The following is a 12274-nucleotide window of genomic DNA, read 5'->3' as shown; positions in this document are numbered from 1 at the left end:
TTTTGGGTCAAATTCATTTTAGGAAAACTATGGGACTTTGACTCAGCTTCTAAGTAAATATGGTGTCATAACCCCATTTATATGTAATAATCCCTGTATATAATAGCTAAATCTACCCTATAGCTAAAATTTCTGTTAAAATAACATATTTCGGTGCATGTGAATATTAAGATTTAGTGGTACAAAGTACTGAAACAAAATAAAGATAGCGAAAGAAAAGGAAGTTTCAGATTTTATCACTTCCAGTTTTCGTTAAAGAATTAAAGATTACATTAATCTTGATTTAGAGAGTTTTAATTGGATGGGTAATTAATTTATATTAAAGTTGGCCAAATAAATGTCCCTTTTTTTTAGCTGATTCTGTTTTATATGACAAAGTATAGCATGTTGCAATTTATTGATATTATTATCACAAAGTGATTCACTTTCACCAGTATAAAGACATTTTTAGACTTTTAGTTTGAAAGCTCATTTTTTTTTGTCAGTGTGGTGATTAAAATAAAGTTCTTTTATAGTAAGATCTTGATCACCTTCACTTTAAGTGTGTTCTCCCAACTCTACCCTTATCCCACCATCTTAAATTTCATTTATTCCAAATCAGAAAATGAGATTGGTGTGATGATGTGCGATGATGTTCTGAGTGGTGAAGGGTTAGGCTTCAAATATGGTTCGCCGTATCGGTCGATACGCGATGTATCGATTAGTTCGTAACCCTTTTTTAAGGGTCCGATTCATAACATTTTTTTAAGGTCCGATACCATTACACTCCTCCATAAATTGACCGATTCGACCCGTTTATATCGATATTTGCCTAAGTGTGTTATACCGCGATTGACACTGCGATTGAGAACCATGGCACCATTTTTCCCCTAACCCCACTACTAACTCCTAACTATATTTCAAAGATTTGTCTTTTATACATGTCTAAAAATAATTTTTTAATTTTTAAGTTTTCGAAAACTATTTTTAGAAAGAGTATCTTAAAATTTTTGTCCCAATAATTTGGTAATTTTTAGAAGAATGCATAGTTTTGTTGATATGGTCAATTTGGTCATTAAGTGACTTGAAAAAGTCTTGCCCTGCATTTATAACACTGTTTTACATGCAACTTCAAACAGCAAGTTGTCATGAAATGGAGCTTCTTCTTTCTTCTTATTCTTCTTCCTTGCATTTATAACACTGTATGTTTTTTTTTTTTTTTGGACAAATGTCATAACTCTCTTTTAAAGATTTGTGACAATTTAGTGGAAATTATAGTATGGATAGTCACTTTTTGTTAAAACAATATAAAATATACTTTTATATATACCATTTGCTTGAAAATTCGGGAAAAAAATAAAATAAAATATTAGACATTCTTTAGACCTTCTCCTCTCAACATATTTATTAGTACAAATTACACAAAGGACCTCTCAGGTTTTCAATTTATACATGTAGATAGAAAATGACTGCAATATAACATAAAACCCAAATTAACTATTCGTGGTTAGTGGATCGATATGAATTTACAGTTTTGTCCTTAGAGTTAAACTATTTGTTAAAGGAAAAAATTTAAAAAAAATTGTGTATTATTAAAGTTACGATTTTGCCCCTAAGACTCCTTCACTTTCTTTCCTCTTACAAATCCACCAATAGGAGCGTATACGGTATATACTTAGATAGGAGCGTAGAAGCAGAGAGATCTATGAGATCTAATCGTTGTCATGCTGCTGTTGCTCTCATGACCGTCCTCGTGCTGCTTCTTCTCCTTTTCTTCTTTTTCTCGCCCTTCACTTGGCCATCGCTGTGTTGCACCAGCTTGTGATCACTACCATAGAGTTTTGGCTTGCGCTGATCTCCGCCATACTGCCCTGAATTGTGCTGATCTCCGACGTGAAATACAATTAGAGGAGAGGCTGCCACAATTTGAGCAAGTTTCTGCCAGTGACGTGAAAAGTGGGTGATGGATTTGACAGCATAATCAAGGAATTCGGGGATGACGGGCAAATGGTGGTTTGGTGAATTGGAGGCATCGCGGCCCTTGGAGAGAAGGGGATCGGCGGAGAAAGAGGGTTTTGACGGTGGAGGCGGCGCCGCCTCCATTTTCTCTCTCCATCAATTTCTGCTGTCGATTGTGGGTTTGGGGATAGTGGGGGTGGTGGCACCACGGTGGTTGTAAGGTGGGAATGGTGGTGGCAGTTACAACAATGGGATTGTGGTACGGTGGAGGCCCGGTGGTTATCTGCAGATTGTACGTTTGGGGATAGTGGTGGTGGCGACGTTGATGTCGTACTGTCGGTGTGGTGTGGTGGTGGCGCCGCGGCGGTGTAAGGTTTTGTTGTCAATTTAGGTTAATTTAGTAGCTTTTTCTATAATTTCAGGCGTGTTGGGCCAATTTTCAGGAATTTGAGAAATAAACAGACATTAGTGGAATTAAAAACATGGTTTTGTAAGAGGAAGGAAAGTGAATGAGTCTCAAGGGAAAAACCTTAACTTTAACAATACACAATTTTTTTAGATTTTTTTATTAAACAAATAGTTTAACTCTAAGGACAAAAATATAAATTTATATCAATCCACTAACCACAAACAGTTAATTTGGGTCTTTCTGTTATATTGTGGACATCTTTTATCTATATGTACAAGTTAAAAACCTGAGGAGTCCTTCGTGTAATTTGCCCTATTTATTATGATACATAAAATCAATACCCTTTTTTTGTTATTCTTTATTTTTAGGTGCAGCAGTGTTATCGAGTACTAAATAATCGAGCCTTAACTCTCGATCCATTGCTAGGTGAGGTTTGAATCCCTACATTCTTTTAAAAATTAGGAACTTTATATTACTGGACCACTGACCCATAAATATAATAATTTTTTTTTTTTCACATATAAAATTCGTCACATCACCGATTTATCAAAAACGAAGTCTTGACTCTTATTACACTATTAAATATTAAAATTTTAGCATGTATAATAATAAGGGTAAAGTGCAAAAAATCCCCCTGAACTATCAGCCAATTGCACAAAACCCCCCTGAATTAACCAATGAACTATTAAAAAGTTGCATTTAAGGACAGTAGGCAAGTTTCCGTCACCAGAAAAAGAAAATTACAAAATTATCCTTTAGTGGAACGATGCAGTTTTGATGGTTTATCCCCAAATCACACCTAAACACAACCTTAGTTCTTGTTACACCTAATTACCCAAACACAGCCTTATCATTACACTGTTTATCTTCTTCATCAATCCTAACCGTAAGATTTCGCCGCTCCAACTAAGGCAGCATAAACAGTAGCTCTCTCCCTCCCTCTATGTGTGTGTGTCTATTTTTATATATATATCTGTGCTTGTCCAGAGAATTGAAGATATCCAGAGAAAGCATTTTCGGGAGAAATAGTTGAATATGAAACAGAGGGATTGAAATCCAAACAAAACCCTCACCACTCCTCTCCGTCGATACCCTTACACTCCTCATCGGAACCGTAACTCAGCCGGCGACACACCCCTCTTTCACTCGTTGCTGAATTGATGGTTCAAATTAGACCCAATTGCTTGTTTCAGTGAACCCAAATCGAGAACATGGTCTCGTCGCCGAATTAATGTTCAGATTGAAACCCAATTGGATCGCCGTCGTCGCCTTCGTTGTTCGTCGTTGGCATCGCTGTGTCCAGTGCTTGTGGATTTTGACCCACCTGCTGAGACCCAACCAGACTGGATTGCAGAGGGTTGAGATGTGTGTTTTTGTGTGTTTTCTTCTTTTGCATTGATTTTGTATGAAAGTTGGGTTCCAAGGTCTAGAAAAGAGAAAGAGGGGGGGTGTTGATTGTTGCAAACTCTTTGATTTTGCAAGAAAAGTTGGATTCCTAGGGTTAGAAAACAGAGAGAGGGGGTTGTTGTTTGTCTTAATTTTTTTTTTTTTTCCTCATCTTCTTCAAGAGATGGAGTTGGATTAGAGAGAGGGAGAGGCGGTGGTGGCGTCCATGGATGGTGGAAGTGGCTGGTTGGGGAAGAAGATACAGAGAGAGAGAGAGTCGACGTTTTGGGGTTAATTTTGTTTAGGTTTTAATTTTGGATTTTTTTTTTTTGGAAAGTATCAAAAATTTTGGTTTTATACAATAAGGGCAGCTTTGTCATTTTAAAGTTATAGCCCTGGCATGTGATTATCACGCGCTTATTTAGCAGGAGGAACCAAACGGAACCTTATCGGTGGGTAAGTTTTGCAAAAGTTTGGATAGTTTAGGGGGTTAAATGTTAAAAAAAAAGTTCAAGGGGGATTTTAGGGAGAGAGAGTATAGTTCAGGGGAGTTTTTTGCACTTTACCCTAATAATAATAATAATAATGTTGTAAAGTAGATGTGACACACAAAAGATGCAGTTGTGATATGTGTGGGACATGCTATTACCTCCCCTACCTTCTTTACTTTACTTTATGACAATCCTCTGTATGTGTGATATTATAGTTCTCACTGCAATAAACTACGTGTAAAGCTAAACCAGCTTAGCATAAGAATGACTATTACTGGGTCGGGTGGACCCACGCACCCGACCCAGTAATAAACACAATTACAGAATGGTAGCTTAAATGGGCCAACAGGCCCTAGCTACAGCTAAGCTCTAGGTCTGCTGTCTGTTGTTCTTGTTCTAGTAGGGGCCCATTCTCTACTTTAGTCCCCTCACTCTAACTTGAGGCCCATTGTTCCCAAATCTTGCTTATTATGCTTTTTTTTTTCTTTTTTCTTTTTAAATTATTCTTATATAATAGTATTCTTAAAAGAAAAAAAATAGTATTCTTGGATAATATTTATGGTTATGACACACACAGAGTCAAGCATGGAACTCAATTACGCCACTTGCAATAAAATTAAATATATAAAGATTAAATTTTGCATCTTAATACAACCGGTACCTAACAACAATATAACAAAATCAATATCTAACTGCTCATGTTCATATGAATACATAGTTACATATATATATATATATATACCTTCTTCAAAATATTCAATTATTTTATCTTCTTTATCAAGTCTTTTGTGATACTTTTGTGGGTGCAGATGGGTAGCCATAGCTAAATACCTCCGACAAATAACAGACAATGATATAAAGAATTATTGGAACACCCACTTGAATAAGAAGATCAAAAGATATCAATCAACTTCGAACCCCCAAATATGTCTTTTTTTTTTTTTTTTGAGGAAAAAATTCATTTTTTATTCGAAATTTAGTTCTGAATCGACAACACCGTCGAAGCTCCTCGCCCCCATGTTTCCCGATGACTCCCATCTGAACTCCATATCACAAACCCACAAAAAAAAAATAATAAAAAAATAATAAAAATAAACCCAGAAAACAATGTGTGTGTGTGTGTGAGAGAGGAAATTCTAAAGAGAGAAAGAGGGGAAAAAAAAATAATAATAAATAAAAAAATTCAACAGCCTATTGCTTGCTAACACATAATTTGAAATTTAATGTTATTTTGTTAATTTAATTTTTTTTGTCACTAACAGGGGTATTTTGGAAAATTCAATTTAAAATTTATTCCATTTTTAAATTTAAATTAGTCCAACCAAACACTAGAATGTCATTCTATTTATGCAGATTTCATATGTGTAACTAAACAATAGAATAAAAATTACCATTCTATTACATTCTTATTCTTATTCCATTACATTCCATTCATACATACCAAACACAGCATAAATGTCATAACATTTCAATGAAATGAAGCCTCTTCTATGATCTAAAGTAAAGGTAAACTCAATCGATGTATATTTTTTGAAAGCTTTTGAATAAAATGACCATGTGCTTTCCTACATTTAGGCTAAATACCGTCACTGATTCTTACTAAGAAGTGAAAGAAACATCAAAACCAGAAGAAAGGAAAGTAAGTGCGGAAGAAATAAAAAGTAAGGGCAGAAAAAATAGATGTAAAAGTAGAAATAATTTTCGAAACGAAGAGGACTAAACATGAACAAGAGGAATTCACCAGAGAATAAAGCCCTTGGTGATGAATGCAACTCTGGTGGACCCGAGTAGTTGTTCGGGCCCATAAAAAATGACCTGGACTCGAATTGGGCCCAACTTACACACGATGTCGCCAGCAATCGGCTTTCAAATTCTAGGGCGTTATTTAGCCCACAATTGTACAGATGATTGAACTAATGAGAGAAAGAGAGAGTAGATAGAAGAGTGAAGAGAGAGATGGTTACCTTCCGTAGTGGGATTGCGATACCGTATGAGAGGTACGATGCACAAGTCTTCATAATTAACGAATCAAATGTTAAATTAGGGGAGAAGGAAGGAGAGGTGAGGGCGATGGAGTCTTCCATTGCAGTTCTGAGGTAGAAGGCAGAGGGCAGATCTAGGAGGATTCGAAGGAAGTTTAGAAACAAAAGAATCAGGAAATCAGAGGAATTGAAGAAGTTGAAGAAAGATGTAGCTGATTCTTAAAATGAAATCAGCCAAAAGGAATCAGTAGCTGAATCCTTGAAGACGTCCATTGTTGATAATATGTACAAATTTAGGATCAAGACTGAAATCCCCATTACAAAATCACTTGATATGAAGGTAATCGGTAAAATGTGCGAATGGACAAATTTGCAGCCAGTAATTCGTGAGGCTTCTATCAAGGCTGGCTTGCTGCTCACCCGAGGACCAGAGGAGATAGCTGCGGAGGTGCCTAACGCAGGACTCGAAGAGGTAGCTGCGGAGGTCCCCAACGCAATTCCATTTCCGGCCATTGAATATCATGTTGGAACCAATGATGATGCTAATGAGTTAGAAGAATTCCTAAGTTTACATAGAAGTTACTTTCTCATGACATGCTTCACACACTATAGCATATACACCATCAAAACATAAAATATTTTACAGTTTGCTAAATATTATACTCTTTTCACTATCATATTGTTTCTACCTGTTGAATATTATTGTAATTAGGCTTTCTGGTATAGATAATTGTTATTGTTATTGTTGTTGTCTTTTTAATATTATATTGCCTTTGCCTGTTGAATATTATTGTAATTAGGGTTTCTGGAATATATAATTGTTGTTATTGTTGTAAGGTGCTATGGCCGTTAGAGCCTGAGCAAGGCAAATGAACTTAATTAGGCCAGTCATGTGTGTTTTCAGTAGGTACTTGGGGGTACCCTTGATTGCAACCGCTTTGAAACACTTAATTAAATTAAACTAGATAATTAAATTACTTGAGATGTGCTTGAAGTTGCCTATGAATTACTTGCATTGGCTAGACCATGATGACACAACCAATTCCATCAAATGACTATACTCTTCTTCTGTGTAAGATTCCTCAAAATCCCCATGGCAATATCAAAGTCAACTTGGTTGCAAGCTCTTGCAACCTTTCAAAAGTACATCCTCAACAACAAACCAAAATTCCTACTTTCTAATCATCTTCTTTCTTATTTATTTATTTATTTATTTTTCTGTGAAAGTAAAATGCGATTTATTTTTGTTATTATGTGATATGGCCATTATTAAGAGGGATTTTGTTCTTAAGTTAGATTCTAGTTAGCAAATGACAAAAAAAAAAAAAAAAAAAAAAAAAAAGAAAAAGGAAGAAGAAGAAGAAGACTAGTTTTCTCATTACTCACTCGTTTTAAAAAATTTCTTTCAATATGATTATGGTGTGACCTTCTGAGTTCCTCCAACCCAAGGTTTAGGTTTTCGTAATATGTATAGAGTAGTCAATTAATGACCTGACCTTCTGTGTTCCCCCATTGCATATTTTTGTTGCAGTCTTTTCATCTTTCTTCCATTATTTATTTATTTTTTATTTTGTGGAAAGTAAATTGTATTGAGTGATATGCCTAGTCACACAATCCGTTGAAAGAGACTCCACACGGTGAATTTGCGATTTGGGAGCGAATTCGCACAAAATCCGCGAATTCAATTTTTGTAATTCGCTAATTTGTTTTGCTAATTCGCGATTTCCCTACTAATTTACTTTATATAGCTAAATTTATTAAAATTTCAATAATATGGAACACCTATATTATCATATATGCATTTATTACTTACATTATTACTCAATATATACATTAATTAATTAAATTTAAAAAATTCCCAATTAGAGAATATTACAAATAAATCACGCATGTGAGAAAAGTTAGCTTATTTATTACATATATCATTAATGGAATAAATAATCATGAATATATTTGCATACAGATTTAAATAAATAAAAATATATAAAATATATATGTTATCAACTGATATAATTTTATTTAAACCTAATATACAGACGCTCCCGCTCTCAAATTTTTTTGGCTTTGACGCTTTCCCGCTCTCTTTTTCGCTCCCACTCCCGCGCACTCGCACTCGCACTCGCACTCGCTCCTGCTCTATGTGACTTAGGGGATATGGCCATTATTGAGATAATAATAATCAACAAAGTGAATAGGAATTTTATTCTTATGTTAAACACTGTTTAACGCCACAAAAATAAAAAAATAATGAATATATATATATATATATATATATATATATATATATATATATATATACTACCTATAATTGTATCATTACTCTTTTTTAAAATTTTCTTTCAATATGGATATATATGGTGTGAAAAATATTTGACTTGTAGCCTCTCATATTCAACAAATTAATTTTGAACTTTTAATTGCTCCTAATTGAGGTACATATATATTATCAGAGTGTGATAACAATGGATACTTACAAATCTATAGACCTATAATGGAGTGTTGAACATGTTTTAGTCTCTCTTAATTGAGAATATATATATATATATATATATATATATATATATATAAGCCTAAATCCTGTCACTGATTCTTACTAAGAAAGTGAAAGAAACATCGAAAGTAGAAAAAAGGAAAGTAAGTGCGGAAGAAAAATAAAATAAGGGCGGAAGAAATAGATGTAGAAGTAGAAATAATTTCTGAAACGAAGAGGAATAAACAGGAACAAGAGGAATTCATCGAAGAATAAGGCCTTTGGTGATGAATTCAACTCTGGTGGACCCGAGTAGTTTTCCAAGCCATAAAAAATGACCAGGACTCGAATTGGCCCAAGCTTACACACGTTGCCGCCAACGATCGGCTTTCAAATGCTAAGGTATTATTTAGTCCCCAATTGTACAGATCGCGACACAGATTGAACTAGTGAGAGAGAAGAGTGAAGAGAGAGAGATGGTTACCTTCCGCAGTGGGATTGCGATATCGTATGATAGGTACAATGCACAAGTCTTCACAATCAAAGATCAAAAGTTAAATTAGCAGAAAAGGAAGGAGAGGTGAAGGCGATGGAGTCTTCCATTGCAGTTTTGAGGCAGAAAGTAGATGGCAGATCTAGGAGGATTGGAAGGAAGGTTAGAAACAAAAGAATTAGGAAATCAGAGGAATTGAAGAAAGATGTAGCAGATTTTCAAAATGAAATCAGCCAAAAGGAATCAGTAGCTGAATCCTTGAAGACATCCATTGTTAATATGTACAAATTTAAGATCAAGACTGAAATCACCATTACAAAATCAATTGATATAAAGGTAATCGTTAGAATGTGCGAATGGACAAATTTGTACCCAGTTCACCAAATTGGCAAACGTGTACGCTTATTAGATATGGTCGTAATTTGTGAGGCTTCTATCAAGGCTGGCTTGCCGCTCACCCGAGAACTAGAGGAAGTAGTTGCGGAGGTGCCTAACGCAGGACTAGATGAGGTAGTTGCGGAGGTGCCCAATGCAATTCCATTTCCGGCCATTGAATATCATGTTGGAACCGGTGATGATGCTGATGAATGAGAAGAATTCCTAAATTTACATAGTAGTTACTTTTTCATGACATGCTTCACACACTATAGCATATACACCATCAAAACATACTATATTTTACAGTTTGCTGAATATTATACTATTTTCACTATCATATTGTCTCTGTCTGTTGAATATTATTGTAATTAGGGTTTTTGGTATAGATAATTGTTATTATTGTTGTTGTTGTATTTTTACTATCATATTGCCTTTGCCTGTTGAATATTTTTGTAATTAGGGTTTCTGGTACGGATAATTGTTGTTGTTGTTATTGTAAGGTGTTATGGTCTTTAGAGCCTGAGCAATGCAAATGAACTTGATTAGGTCAGTCATGTGTGTTTTTGGTAGATACTTGGGGGTGCCCTTAATTACAACCAGTTTGAAACACTTAATTAAATTAAACCAAATAATTAAATTACCTGAGATGTGCTTGAAGTTGCGTGTGAACTACTTGCATTGGCTAGACCATGATGACACTGGCAATTCCATCAAATGATTATACCCTTCTTCTGTAAGATTCCTCAAATGCCCCATGACAATATGAAAGTCAACTTGGTTATAAGCTCTTGGAGCCTTTCAGAAGTACCACCTCAACAACAAACCAAAATTCCTACTTTGTAAACATTTTTTATCATTTTTTTTTTTCTGTGACAGTAAAATGCAATTGATTTTCGTTATTGAATGATATGGCCATTATTGAGAGGGATTTTATTTTTATGTTATATTCTATTTAGCAAATGAAAAGAAAAAAAAAAAAAAAAAAAACTAGTTTTATCATTACTCACTCGTTTTAAAAATTTTCTTTTAATATGGATATGGTGTGACCTTCTGAGTTCCTCTAACCCAAGGTTTAGGTTTTCATAATATGCACAGAGTAGCCAATTAATGACCTGACCTTCTGTGTTAATCCATTGCTTATTTCTGTTGCAATCTTTTCATCTTTCTTCCATTTATTTATTTATTTTTTTATTTTGTGGATATGGCCATTATTGAGATAATAATAATGAACATAAGCGAAGAGGGATATGGCCATTATTGAGATAATAATAATCAACATAAGCGAAGAGGGATTTTATTCTTATGTTAAACACTGTTTAGCACCACAAAAATAAAAATAAAAATAAAAATAAAAATACTACCTATAGTTGTATCATTACACTTTTTTAAAATTTTCTTTCAATATGGATATATGTGGTGTGAAAAATATTTGATTCGTTGCCTCTCATATTCAACAAATTAATTTTGAACTTTTAATTGCTCTTAATTGAGGTACATATATGTAACGACCCGAACCCGTATGTCCGAGACGCTAACCGGGTCCTTACCCGAACCTGAGGTTACCTAAGTCGATGCCATCTAATCCAATGATGATACATCATTATTACGTCTTAATTATGTCCTATGACGACTCTAGGTTACTGTGATACCGCTAATTTTAAAATGATAGTCTTGGTATTTAATTAGTTGTTTAATTGCATTTTTAATTGGTTAATTGTGTATTTGCATGTTTATTTGAATTAATTGATGATTTGTTTTCTTTAATTGGGTTTATTTGAATTAATTAATTGTTTAATTGTATTTTGATTTTCTTTAGTTACATTAATTGTATTATTATTTTTTTTCTTTCATGGACGTAATAGTTTTAATTAGTTAAATACGTTAATTGGTTTACATTAGGGTTTGGTTTTATTTTCTTTTATGTTTCACGTGGTGAGATAATTAGGGTAGGCCATCTCCAATTATAAGTGGACTAGGGTTTTTATTAGTCTATATATATACTGTCATGTTGAGTCTGTCTAGGGTTTACGACATAAAACACGAACAGAGAGTATTAAGAGGCAGAGAGAAACAAAAAAGGTTGAGAGAAAACAGAGAGGTTCAAGGAGGACGGGATGGAGTGCTTCTGCGTTGAACCAAGAACAATGGAGGAGGGGAACGACAGTCTAGGAAGTGGTCGAAAATTTTAGAGACGAAGGTTTAAGGTTTTGAACGGAAACTTAAATGCAAGTCTCTATTCTAACTCTTTCCTTTAAACCTGTATTCTATGTATGCCTAGGTAGACTTCAGGGGTTTAATTAATGCGAAAACATATCTGTGATGCATGTTTAAACTGTAATTTGCTTCGTTGAATTAAACTGTTTTGAAAATTTTTAAAGCGTTTAACTGTATCCTTCTGTATATGTTGTTAAGCCTTGTTTAATTGAGATTGTTGATGCATGTTAATGTCTTTAAAATAATCTGGGACATTGAATGAACATTAAAACAAGTGTTTAAAAGATTACAGAGCCATTGGAATCACTGGAAGTGAGGAAGACGAAGCAGAAAATGCAGAACGACTTCAGGGAGTGAGAGAACAGGCTCCTAAAAGGAGGGAGCCAACTCCCTCATCAATGAAGCCGGCTCCAAGGAGTGTGGAGCCGGCTCCTAGATCCACAAAGCCTTCTCCCAAAGTTAGGGAGCTGGCTCTCATGCCAATGGAGCAGGCTCTTAATTTGTGAGAGCCTG

This window comes from Cornus florida, unplaced genomic scaffold, assembly GCF_030987335.1.
Source record: "Cornus florida cultivar Cherokee Brave unplaced genomic scaffold, ASM3098733v1 CherokeeBrave_3.0.0_Hap2_Chr11, whole genome shotgun sequence".
Classification (NCBI taxonomy): domain Eukaryota; kingdom Viridiplantae; phylum Streptophyta; class Magnoliopsida; order Cornales; family Cornaceae; genus Cornus; species Cornus florida.
Note: the sequence above shows the minus strand (reverse complement) of the source record.